This window comes from Cornus florida, unplaced genomic scaffold, assembly GCF_030987335.1.
Source record: "Cornus florida cultivar Cherokee Brave unplaced genomic scaffold, ASM3098733v1 CherokeeBrave_3.0.0_Hap2_Chr01, whole genome shotgun sequence".
In the NCBI taxonomy this organism is placed as follows: Eukaryota; Viridiplantae; Streptophyta; class Magnoliopsida; order Cornales; family Cornaceae; genus Cornus; species Cornus florida.
The window spans coordinates 82,855,199-82,872,842 of record NW_026775571.1 but is presented as its reverse complement, the minus strand read 5'-3'; the positions used below and the strand labels follow the sequence as shown (position 1 = coordinate 82,872,842).

General features: G+C 33.1%; 1 long non-coding RNA gene across 1 annotated transcript; it reads right to left on the bottom strand.

The window, feature by feature from the left end:
* Positions 1–4,885: 4,885 nt before the first annotated feature.
* Positions 4,886–8,389, bottom strand: LOC132303256 (uncharacterized). Its single transcript, XR_009481156.1, has 4 exons — positions 8,315–8,389; positions 8,116–8,208; positions 7,851–8,024; positions 4,886–5,224 (listed from the first exon to the last, which is right to left on the bottom strand). It is a non-coding gene; the product is annotated as an uncharacterized LOC132303256 (long non-coding RNA).
* Between the last annotated feature and the right edge of the window lie 9,255 nt (positions 8,390–17,644).

Genomic DNA, 17,644 nt, shown 5'->3' with positions numbered 1-17,644 from the left:
TAAATTTTCACCCTATAACTTATAAATGAGGTAAAATTAAAAAAATAATAATAATAAAAACACATGAAAAAAAATGGGAATTAGACAATCAGCTGTTGAACTCCATAAATATACATATATAGATACACATACAAATAAAATCTCCATAACTTCCTTTCCCCAAACGAGTAATAACAGAATCTAATGTACATCTGATATATTAATTTTACCTCATGAGTCTTACCCACGCGGATTGGTTGATTTCCCTCGAACACATTAGCACGAAAAATATTAGACTGACCATCAGCATCATCCTTATCCTTGGCCTCAAAAGTAAGGCACAAGGTGAAATTAACACCCAAAACCTTTGCCCCCGCAGTTCTTACAAACTCGTAATTTGTCCCCTAGTACCAAAGAAATTTTCCAAAATGAAAAGAAGGCTAATGTGAATTTAACATATATTAATTAAAAGAAGAAAAAGAAAAAAAAAAAAAAACTTGCATACATTCATTTTATTGTACTGCTGAATTGATGAACGACAATAACCAATGACCAAATCTGAATTCTTGTTGGGGTAAAATTTTGGAAAATCAAACCCTTATAATAAAAACACCAAATTAAATTAATTAGCACCATATATATACACATATATAGACACTATGTTATGTTTAAATATAACGATGGGGTTGAGGAGAAGAGACACATACTCCTATGAAAACCGCTTCACGGTACAAGGCTATCTGTTCATCGGTCAACACGTCACGGATGTTCAACCCCTTTCCTGTTTGTCCATAAGACTTTTGTGGTGGTTCAGAAGTGACAAGGGAGACAGAAGGAGCCATACGATTGCACAACAGAAAAAAAAACCTTAACCAGGGTTAGCCCTGAGATTGAAAAAATCTTGAGAGGCCCTAGGCGAACTTTAAATGTGAGGTCCTTTATACATAATGTTTTATGCACACACAAAAAAAAAAAATTATAACAGTGCAAATTTTCATTAAAGTAAATCTAATCTTTCATTTTAAGGTGCAAAATTATCAATTAAAGTGTTCCAATCATGTTTTTCCAATATATCTTTTTCAATAGATAAGATAACCAATCCATTCAATCTCTCTTGTGTTATCGCAGACTGCAAGTACGATTTGATTAACTTCAACATTGAAAAGCTTCAAGTTTAGCATCTCTTGGAGGACCTCTTTCAACTAATAAATTTCTCAATTTTTTTATCAATCTTTTTTCAATTTGATGGATCATTAATGTTCAAGGAAAGATTATCATTCTCATTAAGATGTTCTTCATTACCAAACCTTCAAGTTCATTCACATTTTCTTCATTTTGATTCTCATTCCTATCTTCATTCAATAAATCTCCATGTTCATTAAGATTTTCTCCATTCATATGTTCTCCATTCACCAAATCTTCAACTAAACTCTCTATTTGTGTGTTGTTCCTAAAAAAACTTATGAATAACACCTTTCTCAGATTGAATCAATTCTTCTTCTCTCTCTTTTTTATTTATTTATTTTTTTTTTTTTTCATGCCCAGATTCAAATTTTCTTGTAGACATAATTTACAAAATAAAATAAAATAAAACAGAAATAGAAGTTATAAAAAAAATATTTGTTTTGCTGAAATAAAATATAGATTACCTCAATGCAATGCAGTGAAATGAATTGATTCAGGTTGCTGAAATAAAATATTAGATATTACCTCAATGCAAAGCAAAAAAAGTGGTCCATAATTGTTTGACAAAAATCAACAATGTTTGATTATTCTCATATTTTCCTTAACCTAATAAATCAATGGAGGTTGTAGTCTGATTCTCCATTTTGATTCTCTTTAATTTAATTTAATTTTATTTATTTTTTTATTTTTTTTATCACATGAGCAATAATTGACCGCAAATATAATATAAAATAAAATAAAATAAGATATTTATTTTATTTTTTAATTTTAATATAATATTGCTCATGTGATAAAAAACCAAACCCAAACTGAACAAAATTGTTTTTTCAGATTGGAAACACAAACCCAAATCTTATCCTTCGATTTCGAGGAGCGACAGCCGACAGGAGCCCTAGAACACAGATCGTTTTTTCATTTTTTTTCTTGATTCAAAAAAGATAAAAATGGGTAAAGAAAATCAGTGGCTAAAAGAGCCAAACTGAACAAAATTGGGCCCATAAACCCAAACGTTTTTTGGGGCCAAATTTTGAGTCCTAGTATAAGTATATAGGTTGGGCCAAAATTTGAGGCCCCCCAAATTTGGAGGCCCTAGGCGACCGCCTGGACAGCCTAGACCCAGGTCCGGCCCTGACCCTACTGGCACCAACCATGAGACTGACATGTAATATGGAGATGGATCATCCCCCCCCCCCCCTCTCTCTCTCTCTCTCTCTCTCTCTCTCTCTCTCTCTCTGTGTATATATATATATATATTCTCCTTCTGGGCTCCTCTGCGTGGGCGGTGCATATAATTGGCTTGGATTTTGCGCTTTTAGAAACATGGGGTAATTAAAGTGAACCCACCCAGTTAAGAAATTCACACATACGCCCAAGATAGATATGAGAATTATATTATTGCTTAGGCCACACAACCTCTGGAGCTCAATAATTTTACTTGTATTTTCTCGTATTTGACTAAATATCACATTGAAATATCTTTCTAAAATTAATATCACTTATATTACAAATGTTTAGTCCGTTTTTCACTCACACCCCAAAAATTACTTTTCGGTAGTGTCAAACCACTTTTTACCTGTAAAAAGACATTGCTATCCCCTTTGACTTTATCAAAATCCCATTTAATCCTAAAGAATTGCTTAAAAGACCAAAATATCCATACCTTTTAAAGTCTTGATTACAATGCCTTTTATAAGAATAATATAAATGAATTACATTACTCGCCAAGCAATAGGCATTGATACAAAAATTAGAAAAGATAGTTTCCGTCAACTACAACTACACTCGTGGAGGTCCGTCATCAACTACGTCCTTGCCGTGACCTAAAAAATGTTTAAGGAAAGGATGAGCATGGAGGCTTAGTAGAAGATGCATAAGGCGTTAACTTTGGACTCCCTTGAGCCATACATCACACCTTAGGAATTATAGGTTGCCGGGATCATACTTGGGGGATATTACGAAATTCAATTCACATTTCAACCCAATCCATGGCATTGATACAATTCCACATTTTATGAATGAAGAGCAATCCAATGTTCTAAATCCACTATTATAAAGTTTACATTCGTCCAATTGGAAATGAATTCAACCTCACATTACTTCAAAAAAATATCTTCAATCGCCTGCAAATAACATGCAAAAATATGTAAGTGAGATTCACGAAATTACATGAAGTATAGTAATCAAACATGCTAACGGGCCAGTGGCTTAGTGGTATCAGTTTCCTATTTTTTAGAAGGAGGTAAAGGGTTCGAACCTCGGTGGAGGCATATGTATGTGAGTACCAACTAGGAAAAAAAAATAAATCAGACACTGTAATCAAACAAGAAAATATAGGACACTTTGTCCAACACTTGTGGTTAGAGATGCACTAAACTATTATATCAAATACTAACATTTAAGGTATTTGTTCATAAAACTTCCTTGTTATGTTCCTTTTCTTTTACATCATTGTTTCAAACGACTGATTTTACTCTAGATAAGAAAATTCCATATATATGAATTTTTAGCCTTATTGCCATTTTCTTAGGTTGGAATATTTGATATCCTACACTCAGTCACGTACCACATTTGATATATGTACTGAGTCACCTTGGCGATAGGGGCATATAGACAAATTGTTATACACATAAACTTGATTGGATTGATTAACAGTACAGTTCTTTTGATAACTTTGTAAAGTTGAAATCTAAATCCGAAACATTTACGTTGAATACCAACATTTCTAGAATTTCATTTTATAGGATTTCTTGTGTACAAGAAGGTGCACAAAAAACACAAAAGACATAAATTTGATGACAGAATAATAACAAAAATATATGAGAAAAATTAGAAATTACATAAAGTGAGAGAATTATAAACGTCCAATACAACATTACTTCAATGTTGTACTAGACAATGGACTAAAATGGTGGCGAACATCAAAGAACATCCATTATTATCCAGAAGAATTACAAAATCAACATAAGGATTGAAATTAAAGAGACGAATCAGAAGTCATGATTGTCACGGAATCAACGTAAATGTCTAGAAGTGTTGCTACCCTCCTCATCCTCAAGCATTCAGCACCGCACATGATTCATTATCACCATCTTTCTCATAATTTTTTTTCCTTGTGTGTATAATATGAATATCAATAAAATTATATTGTCAAAATTGTAAATTACTCCTACCTCATATAAATTTTGCTATCATTAATCAACCTCTCTATTTTCTTAATTTGTACTCACACCCTTATGCCTCCACCAAGGCTTGCACCCTGTCCTCTATTTCGAAAGTAGGGACTTGATAGCGATGGACCACTGACCCATTGACCTCTCTTTCGAAAGTAACGACTTGATAGCGATGGACCACTAACCGGTTGATTGATCAGATCAACCCCGCTTAATCCTATGCACATTTTTTCTTGTTTGTCTCACAATAAGATTGCCACCTAGCAAGAGGAATTTGATAGTATCAATGTCTCTTATAGTTTGTTCTATGAGATTGAAATGTCTTACCAATTCTATTTCAGCCATTCCCTCCTAAGCATAACCACTGATTTGTTTTAATTACACAGCCAAAAAAGGCATTAGGCTATGTTCGGTTACATAAAATTAGAGTTTGTGAAATTAGAGAGAGAAGTAACTCACAAAATTGTACCAAAATTTTATCAAATTCCCATGCAGCCGAACACAACCTTATATACTTTCAGACCATCTCCAAAGATTTCAGGCACAAAAGCAAGAACCAAGCTGTGAATTCACTTCATATCCAAAAATTGATCATATTCAATTACATGCACCCATAACCTCTAGCCATATTGTTACAAAAAATAAAAACAAAAAAAATTCCAAGTAATATGCATAATCTCACAAGGGAGACATGAGTACCATTATTAATTGTCAACACATAGCTTTTAGGAAGCTCACAAACCACCTTATAGTGTGTGTGTGTGTGTGTGTGTGTGTGTGTGTGTTATATCCAATGTTCTAAAGCCACAATTATGAAGTTTACAGCCCCACTTCATCCAAATGGAAATAAATACCACCTCACACTACTACATGAATACATCTTCAATCGCCTGCAAATAACACCCAAAAATATGTATGTGAGATTCACAAAAAATGCAAGAAGATCAGACACAATAATCCAACATGGAAATATGGGACACTTGTCCAACACTTGTGGTTAGAGATGCACTAAACAAATATCAGTAACAAAAATATGTACATTAAACTACCTCGTTGTGTTCCTTTTCGTCTACATTGTCTAAAACAACTTATTCTACTTCGAAGAGTATAATTCAATATATGAGAATTTTTAGCCTTATTGCACTTTTCTTAGGTTGGAAGATTTGATATCCTACACTCAACTCACATACCACATCTGATAAATGTACCAAGTCCACCTAAAATAGGGGCATATAGCGAAATTGTTAGACCAATAAACTTAATTGGATTATTTAACCATTGGTATGATCTTTGATAACTTTGTCAAGATGGAAATCCAAATCCAGAACATTTTTGTTGGTTATCAACATACCTAGAATTCCATTTTATAGGACTACTTGAGTATGAGAAAGTGCACAAAAAACACAAAAGGCATAAATAAACAACCATTATAATCCAAAAGAATTACTAAATAAACATAATGATTAAAATTTAAGAGACGAATCAAAAGTAATAATTTTCACTGAATCAACGTAAATGTGTAAAGCTTCGCTACACTCCTCATCCTCAAGCATTCGGCACTTCACATGATTCATCATCATCATCCTTACCTTAATCCCATATGAATGGGGTCGACCACATGAATTCTCTCGCTCCAAACTTTTCTATTACAAGCCATTTCATCTATACTGTATTTAACTTTTTTTTTTTTTTTTTTTAATATCATTTTCAATAACCTCATCCGATGTTATTGAATCAAATCGCGTTTAGGTCACATATTCACTGTAATAATGTAACACTATCTCTCTGGGTTAGTTGAAATACTAGGAATAATTCTACCACTTCTACTAGGGATGGCCTTTTTTATCCAACTGCTTCAGCCAATATTAAAACTCAACTGAAAATCGTCCTTTTTTTTTTTTTTTTCACTCCAAGTCAATCATCAAGATCCCAAACAACAAGGCATGAGAGAGTTATGACATAGCAGTCTCTACCAGATAAAAATAAAACACAATAAAGGTATGGTCACGCTACAATTGCTTATATGGAGATAACAAGGACAATGGCATTCTGTATGTATATAAATTGGATTTAGAAGATATTTTTAAAATGACAATATATTTGCAATTATACAAAAAAAAAAAATTGATAAGTATTTGCAATTATACAAATTTAAAATGATAAATGTTCATATATTATCACAAACCATAAGGCGTGGGATAGTATTTCAATCCAAGAATCGATCCATTCCACAATCTCGTCCTGATTTAAATAGGGGCTACTGAAGCCTAGACTCACTTAAATAGTACAACAAATTATAAGTATCGGTCCAAAATTCCCAAAGCTCGGTACTAATCCTTCATATTTTACAATCCAACGTTATGTAGGAAAAAAAGTTCATAGAAAAAAAAAAAAAAAAAAAAAAAGGTGGTCAAATGTGTCGAGACACATACTATTAGAAACCAACAAGCCCAAATGAACAAAACCAACCAACCACCGATCACCAAAATTTCCCCCTTCTTAACACCCAAAATAGAATCCACTTCTTTTACCATCTCCTCTTCCAAAACCACATTCCACATTCTACCTTACGTCGCCTTCTATTTTATAAAGGTCATGAATCCTCCTGTTGAGATAGCATCTCCAACTCGCCATCATTAGTCCAAAAACCTCTATAGCGCTCCCCAAAACTTGGCTCAGTCAATTTCAGTACAACTAAGGTTACCGCTACTACCTTTCCAGCGCTCGTCATTGAAAGCGAAAAACGTAACCCATTCGTTATGCTCCAACTTAAGTTGGCGTTTATAGGTAGTTGATGTCAATCCAGAACATAATGGTGCATAGGATAGGTATAATGGTGAAAATGATAATACTATATGCCATGAGTTTTGCACATGACTACATTCTATTTATAGTATGGTAATTGCAAAATTTTGAGTAATTCCGAGTTACTGTTAAAAAAGCTGGTTGTTATCAAAATAACTAATAGTTTGTGGGGTTCAATATTCTTCTCTACAGACTAATATCTAATGTTTTACTTACTAAAAAAAAAAAAACTAATACCTAATACCTAATGTTCTTAACAATACTTTTATTGGAAAAATGCTAAGAGTTGTGGTACACGGACATAAGCTTTCAACTAATTAGACATCATATTTCTTAATATTCATCCTATTTCTTCTTTCGAAGAAAGTTTTAAGTGTTTAGAACCCTTTTATTTCTTACAATAAAACAAAATAAGAGTTATGTTGCATCGACATAAGCTTTGGACTAAATTAGACATGTTATTCTCATCATATTCTAGTTCCTCTTTTTGAAGAACTTTTGAATTGATTGGAACCCTTGTAATGCTTTTTCTAAAATTCACACTATAATGCAAAAGAGATAATATCCTTGCAATCAACTTCAATATATATATATATATATATAGAATCCTTGATAGCATCTAATATCCTAAATTTTCAACCTATAACTTATAAATGAGGTATAATAAAAAAAAATAATTAAAAAAAGAAAAGAAAAAAAAGCTAATTTTACCTCATGAGTCTTCACCACGCGGATTGGTTGCTTTTTCTCGAACACATTAGCACGAAAAATATTAGACTGACCATCAGCATCATCCTTATCCTTCGCCTCAAAAGTAAGGCACAAGATGAAATTAACACCCACAATGTTTGCCTCCGCAGCTCTCACAAACTCATAATTTGTCCCCTAGTACCAAAGAAATTTTCCAATATGAAAAGAAGGGTAATGTGAATTTTAACATATATTAATTAAAAGAATAAAAAAAAAACTTGCATACATTCATTTTATTGTACTGCTGAATTGATGAACGACAGTAACCAATGACCGAATCTGAATTCTTGTGGGGGTGATATTTTGGAAAATCATACCCCTATAATAAAACACCAAATTAAATTAATTAGCACCATAAATATATAAACATATATATATAGACACTATGTTATGTGTAAATATAACTGAGGAGAAGAGCCGCATACTCTTACGAGAACCGCTTCACGGTACAAGGCTATCTGTTCATCGCTCAACAAGTCACGGAGGAGGGGCCTATCGGATTGGAGCGGGGCACGTCCACAGAAGAGGAAGGGTAGAAACCCCTTCCTCGGCCAGTAATTCAGTTATAGGACGAGTAGCTCGAGGATACTGTCCTTTCAGAAGCATGCCAGATAAGTACTGGCCAGGTGTGCTTATTTTTAGAGATGGTACCACTCAAGCAGACGTCGTGGCACGTATATCAACATTTTGCCCCCCTGTTCAAGGTCGCGAGGAGAGAGCTCAAAGCTGCGAGGAGGGAGCTCGAGCAAAAGACTGAGGTAGAGAAGGGAATTCTTTAAAGATATAAGTGAACTAACTGAGTTCCCTATGAGAGTATGAGAATGAACTCCTCAAGGAAAGCTTATAAAATAGATGAGTTTACAAAGGTAAGCTAAATGAACTCTTTAAAGAAGTATGGAAATGAACTCCTCAAGGAAAGCTCATTAGAGGGACAAGTTTGTCTAACAGAAATGAATTTGCCAAAGAAGTCAAATTTGAGGAGATGAGCTTTCTCGAGGAGAGCTCATCAGAGACGGGCGTTTTACAAAAACGAGTCATATAAAAGTGAGGAGATTTACACAAAGGGCAAGCTGATCGAGAGAAACGCTCTAAATTAACTTTATGAAAATAAGCTTGCTAGAGAACTCAACTTTGCGAATAAATGAACTAACTGAAAGGAATTCGTAAAAAAGTCAGTTTTTGTAAATGAGGTAAAACGAATGGAACTCGATAGAGTGGTTAGCTTTATGAAGAATGGGTTAATCGAAGGGAGTTCCTCAGAGAGCTAATTTTGTAAATATGAGTCAACCGAGGGGAGTTAAGTAGAAAAGACAATTTCATAAATTTGAGCTAGCCGAGGGGAGCCCAATAGAAAAGTCAGTTTGATAAATGTGAGCTATCAGAGAGAAGTTCGGTAAAAAGGTCAGCTTCATAAATGTAAGCTATCAGAGGGGAGCTCAGTAAAAAGATCAGCTTAATAAATGTAGGCTATCAGAGGGGAACTCAATAGAAAAGTCAGTTTGATAAATGTGAGCTAGCCGAGCTCTGCTTCTCGAGGTCCTTACAGTTAAAGGAAGCTCGAGAGAAAAATGCCCGAGGTTACGCCTGCAGGAAGCAACCTCGTAAAAGAGGGGAGGAGGGGCCCATCCGACTGGAGCGGGGCGCGTCCACAGAAGAGGAAGGGTAGCAACCCCTTCCTCGACCAGTGAGTTCAGTTATAGGATGAGTAGCTCAAGGATACTATCCTTTCAGGAGCACGCCAGATAAGTACTGGCCAGGTGTGCTTATTTTCAGAGATGATGTCACTTAAGCAGACGCCGTGACATGTATATCAACATTTTGCCCCCTACTCGAGGTCGCAAAGAGGGAGCTCGAGCATAAGACTGTAGGTAAACGAAAAATATTTGTAGAGAGGATCCCAATTAACTCATTGAGGTTTATCTGTAAAGAGGAACTCCTCATTCTTTTTTCTTTTAGCCAGAACCAAGACTTATCAGTGCTCAGCTGTCAATTATTATTATTATTGTTAGGATTTATATGCCCTGGCATAGCAAATTCCTGTTTGGATTAAAGTGACATATGTTCCTGACGTTTATGAAATATTTATGTTTTATACAATTGGTGAATTCAATGTATTGTATTTCGATTCATTATAGAATTGATAGTGTCCATTTGATTACAAGAGATATTTATATATATGTTTGTGATGGCAATCAATGCATGATATATAAATAGTAATCATAAATGGTTCATAGTCGGTAATTATGGATGGACTCATAATTAATTAAGATTTGAACTGGATCCACGTTAGGTTGAGATATATTGCGAGAGCCGTCATATGCAATTGCTCCCTATCACCGTCATGGCATTTGACTCTTAAGTATGAAAAAATTATAGACTCTTTTATTAATTAATAATTACTTTGATTTGTTCGGTGGATTCTTTGGGATCCTTAGACCGACACTTTGGGTAGTTATGTAATTAATAGTTAGAGGGTTATATTTTCAATATTTGTATCATTGTTACTTGTATTTATTTTGTATTGATTATGGTTGATCACAATGTAAATTCGAAGGCCTTCGTGTATTTTTAGACAAAATGATTTATTATATATTTATTTATTTAAATTATTATTTTTGTCAAACAAATGTTTTATTGTGATCGAGTCAGAAATAATCAAAGGTACCAAAATAAATATATTAATTAAGTAGTCGGATTGATGGCTTTATTTATCCGATAACTAATTATGCATAGAGGGGTCAAAGTGTAATATTGACTTAGAGGTTATTTATTATTTAATTGGAGTTCAATTAATTTCTTTTAGTGGAGTAGAAATTAATTTATGAATTAATTGAATTGAGTCCGTGGACCGGGCCAATTATTAATTCATTGTAGCCAATAAAATAATAGGCCCAATGGATTCTCACTCATAGCCCAACTTAATATTGGAATCATATTAGATTTGAGACATGTAAATTAGAGATTGAGAACGATTCGTTGTTTCCTTTTCTTTACCTTTATGTTGCCTATAAATATACATGGTGTATGTATATTTTAAGTGTGATTTTTAGTAGAAGGAAAAAGGAATATATTTTCTCTCTCTAAAAAATTAGGGTTTATGTTCTCATCTAATAGAGGCTCCCACAAGCCTAGTTTTCCAAGGTCATTTATGGAGGCATATGAGTGATTCCTAAAGGCAAAACAATTACCAAGAAGATGGAGATCCAAGAAGAATGCATCTTGCTAAGGAATCTACAATAAGTGAGAACATTCACTTTAAAGGAGAGATCTAAGATTTACTCAAACCTTGATGTAAGTATTCAATCTTTTAATTGAATGATACATCATGTTTTATTTTTGCATAAAACTTGTCTCTATGTAATGAATCAAGATCTATGAATTTAAATCCCTCGAAAAGTTTTTAATACTAGCACGTTTCCCAACAGTGGTATCAGAGCATGGTTTGATTCATTACTAGAGATCATGATTTTATGAAAATCATCATTCATGGATCCAAAATTATATTCATATATATTTTTATTGATGTATGTTGATGTATGATTTAATATGTTGATATATATTGATACATGATGATGTATGAATAATTGTGAATGAATGATGATGTATGGTTGGGCCATGGATGAAGCTTATAGGTTAAATTAATGTAATTTTATCTTTGGATGAATGTAATTAAGGCTTTGATTTAGCCGTTTGAAAGTTCAATGATGTAATTTAATTTGTTCCATTGTATTTCAAATTGTAAATATTTTTAAAGCCATGTAATCTTCGTCAAAGGATGCTATGAAGCTTCAAGAAGGTCCAAGAGGGTTAAATTAGACTTCAGGAATTTTCTGGGATTTTTTAGAAATTTTTCGGAATTTTTCTGGAATTTTTTAAGGCCTAATTTAATTTCTGAAATTTTTCGGCGATTTTCCGGTGACCAGAGAGTTGTCGGCGGCAATGTTTTGGCCGGAGATTAAGAGGGATTGATGGGAAATAATCCCATGTGACGCGGCTAATGATAGACCCTCGCGCATTACTTAGAGCATATAAATGTTAAAAGCTGAATCCATTGGCCATTTAAATTGCTTCTGTCTGTTATTTATTTATTTAACTGATGCATGGAATAATTAATTGTTTATTATTATTATTCATGCATTGGATCCATGATATTTAATTAAATAACTTGATTTATATTAATTAAATTATGAAAATTAATTAGATTTGATTACTAATTAATTTGAGTGCACTTATTGGGAAACGAAAAATTATTTTTGTAAATTATTTTTAAAGTGTATCTCAAATTAAATATTAGTGAATTGTTTAAAGTCCAAATATTTTCTAAATTTAATTGGATTAAAATCAAGATGTTTTGCATGCATCATATCATGTATTTGAATAAATTGAAAACCCTAATTATGAATGATTAAAAATTGAGTGGGAGCGGGGATTTTTATACATTGCCCCATGGCCTTCGTTATTAACACCATTGTAATTAAATCTTCAAAAATAAGGCCACACGCATGATTTGAAGAGTCTTAATATTACAAGAATGGTTGTCTCATGAAAATTAAAATATTAAATGTTCATTGTAATTATATCTTTAAAAATAAGGCCCTACGCATGATTTAAAGAGTCTAGATTATAATGACAAGATATTTAATGTTTTATTTTTCATTAGAGTTTTAATAACGTTATACACTCAATCTAAAATCAATAATGTTAGCTCCCCAACGGAGTGGTCTATATTAGGTGATTTTAGAAAGGCTAAACATAATCGGGAATCATTTCATATAGATAGACAAGGCATTGTCTTAAGAGATATGGAGATGATGGGATTTGTCCGCCAATAGTAATAATGAAGTTCGCCAACCGAATAAGTTATTGGCGTATTGGTTATCCGATTTTTCATGCAGTGGTTAAGGGACCCACATATTATTATTTTAATGGAAGTGCTCACCTAATAGCAAATGAATCTCTACAATAGTAATAATGAACTCCTCCAACAGGATAAGTTATTGACATATTGATTGGTTGATTTATTATGCTACAGAGTTGAGGGACCCGCATTAATTAAAAGCGATTGTTCACCAATAATGATAATGATCTCTTGTTCGATTGAGATTTATTATATTATGTGGTAAACAAACTCATTTTAATTTTAAATATGCATGACAGTATTAATAATTCACCTTGCATATTGTATGAATGCATTTATATTCAATTTAATTATGTTTAATCCAATTTATCTGCTTGCTTACATATTCAATGTAACTGGACCTCATTAATATTGACTGGGAAAGGAATTTAGATATTTTATTCACAACGTAAGGGTACAAACGTATTTACTACTCCTAAACCTAATCCTTTTACTTTAAGATACCCAAGAGAACATTAATGTTTTGAATAAGTGAAATAAGGCAAATGAGATGACTTGGTGCAATATTCTAGAGTTTATCTCGAATACGCTCCAAAGTTAACATTTACATTATTTTATTTTCTTTAAGCATCATGTTAAATGTCAATATGATGTTTTGGTGAGATTAGATAGGGCGTATGCCTACGTACTATGTCAGACTTGAACACCATCAAGATAACCTAAGGAACTCCAGTATGAAATCGAATTTTGGAAAATGATTGTTTATTATTTAAAAATTAGCTGGAGATCAATAGAGCTGACTTGGGTGGTAAGTTTCAAGTTGACATGATTATTGCCTTGTTACCAAACTTGTTCGACTCTGTTAGAGTGAACTAAATAAGGAATCAGTTTGAGTTCACACTCGCTGATATTCTTATAGAATTGGTAACAGATGAAGGGATAATCAAGAGTTTGGGCGTTGCTATCAATCTAACCTAGTCTATACCATCTTCTTCTAGGCCCAAGTGGACGGGCAAAGCAAAGAAGAAGGATGATAATAGGACTAGGCTAGCACAAAACATAGGTATCTAAAAGGTTAAAGGGAATAAGGCAGTGTATGTTGAGGGCGAATGAAACTGTTTCTTTTGCCGTTAACTAAAACACTATAGGACGAATTGTCTAAGCAATGACGTGGCATAGGAAAATATATATTTAATCATTGAGCTATGTTATGTGGTTGCATCTATTAATTCATGATGGATAGATTCTGGAGCCACTAAACATGTTTGCAATTTATCATAAGGATTTCAGGAATCCAGAAGCCTTGATGATATGGATATATATTTATCTTTTGACCTGATGCCAAGGTTGTAATTAGGTCAGTGGGAGTATTACATCTGAAATTTGAGAGTATGAGGGTATTAGTATTAGAGAACTATCTTTATGCACAGAAGTTAGACGCAATCTAATTTTTGTTTCACTTGTGGTTTATAAAAACTGTGTTGTTATTTTGTAAAACTGGTTTTATAAAATTGAATAGATATGATATTGCTTCTGGTGCATTGAAAGATGGTTAATATACTATAATCACATACTCTTAAGATTTGCAGGATGTAAAAACTAATGTTACATCTTCTAGATTGAATGTTAAGAGAAAAATTGTTATTCTTGACTCATTGTATTTTTAATGTCTATTTTTGGGTTGTTATCAATCAAAATAAGATTCAAAGATTGGTCAAAGAAGGTTAATTACCTAGTGAGGCAGGGGAGCCTAAACCAAACTTGTGAACCCTGTTTTGAAGGATAGATAACTCTTAGGGCTTAATCAGCCAGATGAAATAGACATAAAGGACAATTGGAGTCGGTACACACTGACACGTGTGGTCTTATGAACATCCAAGCAAGATTACTCACGTTTTGGATAAGTTTATCTGATGCAACACAAGTCTTAAACTCTTGGTATATTCTGAGATGGTTAAGACTGATGTGGAGCACATATTAGGTAAACTTATCAAGACACTTCGATCTGATCGAGGATATGAGTATTTCTTGGGATAGTACAAAGACTATATGGTCAATGAGGGTATTATATACCAGTTTTCTGCAATTGACGCTAAATGCATTTAGGTGTCAAATAAGAATAACAGAATTCCACTTAACATGGTTAGATCTATGATCAGTTATGCCACATTATCTCTTTCATTTAAGAGTTTAGCGTTAATGACATCGATGCGCATTATGAACTGCACTCCATCTTAGTTTGTCTCAAGGATACCGTTGAGCTGTGTTTTTGACTAAATCTTAGTTTGAATCACATGCACGTATGGGGTAGTCTTGCACATGTGCGTTTAATATGGACAAGTAAGTTGGAAGCAATTCATAGGCATACTAGATTTGATAACTACTCTTAAGTCACTAGGATGGATTATTTTATGATCTCAATGATAAAAGTTGATTGTTTACACTCACTGTTTATCTATAGGAGGATCATATTATGAATTACATACCTAGTAGCATAATATTAGAGAATATGGTATGAGTATCAGATGTACCACATTTGAACACACTTATTATAGAGATTGAGAATAATAAATGAATTCTCTATTGATGCGTCAGCATCATTTTGTACACAGATTCCTGCATCGGTACATTAATGTAGTGGGAGGATTATCATCCAATCCGACAGAATCATGTTTTTAAGTGAGACCATTATGGATATCCCTGTTAAACATGAGTTAGACCCAGTAAGCTACACGGAAACGTGAACCGATATGGATACAGATCGTTTTGGCGAGTTACTATGAAATTAGAGTTGGAATCTATGTATTCTAATAAATTCTGGGATCTTGTAGAACTTTCTAGTAGGGTGATTCCTATGGAAGGCAAGTTAATCTACAAAAAGATACCAGAAGATTTTTTAGTGAATAAATCATGAGTGTACAAGGGAATGTCATTATTTTTCTGATTCTATATTTATATATGACATCCTACTCATTTAGAATGATGTGGAAGTTTTGTCATCGATAAAGAGGTAGTTGTTCAATTACTTTTAAATGAAGGATTTTCAAGATGTAAGCTTATTCCTAGGATCAAGCTTTTGCAAGATCAGGTTAAAAGGAAAATAGGTTTATCTTAATAATCCTACATTGATAAAGTTTTGACCAGGTTTGGTATGCATAACTCAAAGAATGAGTTCTTGCTTTATTGATATAGATTGTTCTCTCTAGTAAGTAGTTTTTCAAGACTATCAAAGGAAATTGAGCAAATGAGACTGGAACAATATGCTTCGGCATATGAGAGTCTCATATATGCCATGGTTTATACCAAACAGGACATCCGCTACATAGTAGGGATAGTCAGTAAAGATCAGTCCAATACTGGACTTGACAACTAGTCTGTTGTGAAAAATATCATTAAGTACCTAAGGAGAATCAATGATATCATACTCATTTATGGATGTGATGATATGGTCCTAGTTAGGTATGCTAGTTCTGATTTTCAATCAGAAGTAAATATTCATGACTTAGTGTATGTTCACTTAATGGAAGGGAAATCAGTTGGTAGATTGTTAAGCAGATTTCAACTGCTGACTCAAACCTGCAGGTGGAATATATTGGAGCCTTAAAGGCGGCAAAAGAAGCCTATTGGTTTGATCTCACTGATTTAGAGGTTGTGGAGCATACTAGCCTGCCTATCGAGCTATATTGCGATAATAGTGCAGAAGTAGTCCAAACCAATGACCCAAGGTTCCATAGATGAACAAAATACACTGATAGGAAGTATATGTTCTACATGATATTGTCCGGCAAGAAAATGTACTTGTGGCTAAAACATTGCATTGGAACACAACTTTGTTGATCCATTAACAAAGGTGTCGTCGATTAATAGTTTTGATCAACACCTGGATAACATTGGAGTTAGATGCAATTTGAATTGGCTATGAGGAAAATGTACTTGTGGCTAGAACATTGCATTGGAACACAACTTTGTTGATCCATTATCAAAGGTGTTATTGATCAATAATTTTGATCATCATCTGGATAACATTAGATTTAGGTGCAATTTGAATTGGCTATGAGGGCAAGTGGGAGCTGTTGAGATTTATATACCCTGGCATAGCAAATTCCTGTTTGGATTAAAGTGACATATGTTCCTGACGTTTATGAAATATTTATGTTTTATACAATTGGTGAATTCAATGTATTGTATTTCGATTCATTATAGAATTGAGAGTGTCCATTTGATTACAAGAGATATTTATATATATGTTTGTGATGGCAATCAATGCATGATATATAAATAGTAATCATAAATGGTTCATAGTCGGTAATTATGGATGGACTCATAATTAATTAAGATTTGAACTGGATCCACGTTAGGTTGAGATATATTGCGAGAGCCGTCATATGCAATTGCTCCCTATCACCGTCATGACATTTGATTCTTAAGTATGAGAAAATTATAGACTCTTTTATTAATTAATAATTACTTTGATTTGTTCGGCGGATTCTTTGGGATCCTTAGACCGACACTTTGGGTAGTTATGTAATTAATAGTTAGAGGGTTATATTTTCAATATTTGTATCATTGTTACTTGTATTTATTTTGTATTGATTATGGTTGATCACAAAGTAAATTCGAAGGCCTTCGTGTATTTTTAGACAAAATAATTTATTATATATTTATTTATTTAAATTATTATTTTTGTCAAACAAATGTTTTATTGTGATCGAGTCAGAAATAATCAAAGGTACCAAAATAAATATATTAATTAAGTAGTCGGATTGATGGCTTTATTTATCCGATAACTAATTATGCATAGAGGGGTCAAAGTGTAATATTGACTTAGAGGTTATTTATTATTTAATTGGAGTTCAATTAATTTCTTTTAGTGGAGTAGAAATTAATTTATGAATTA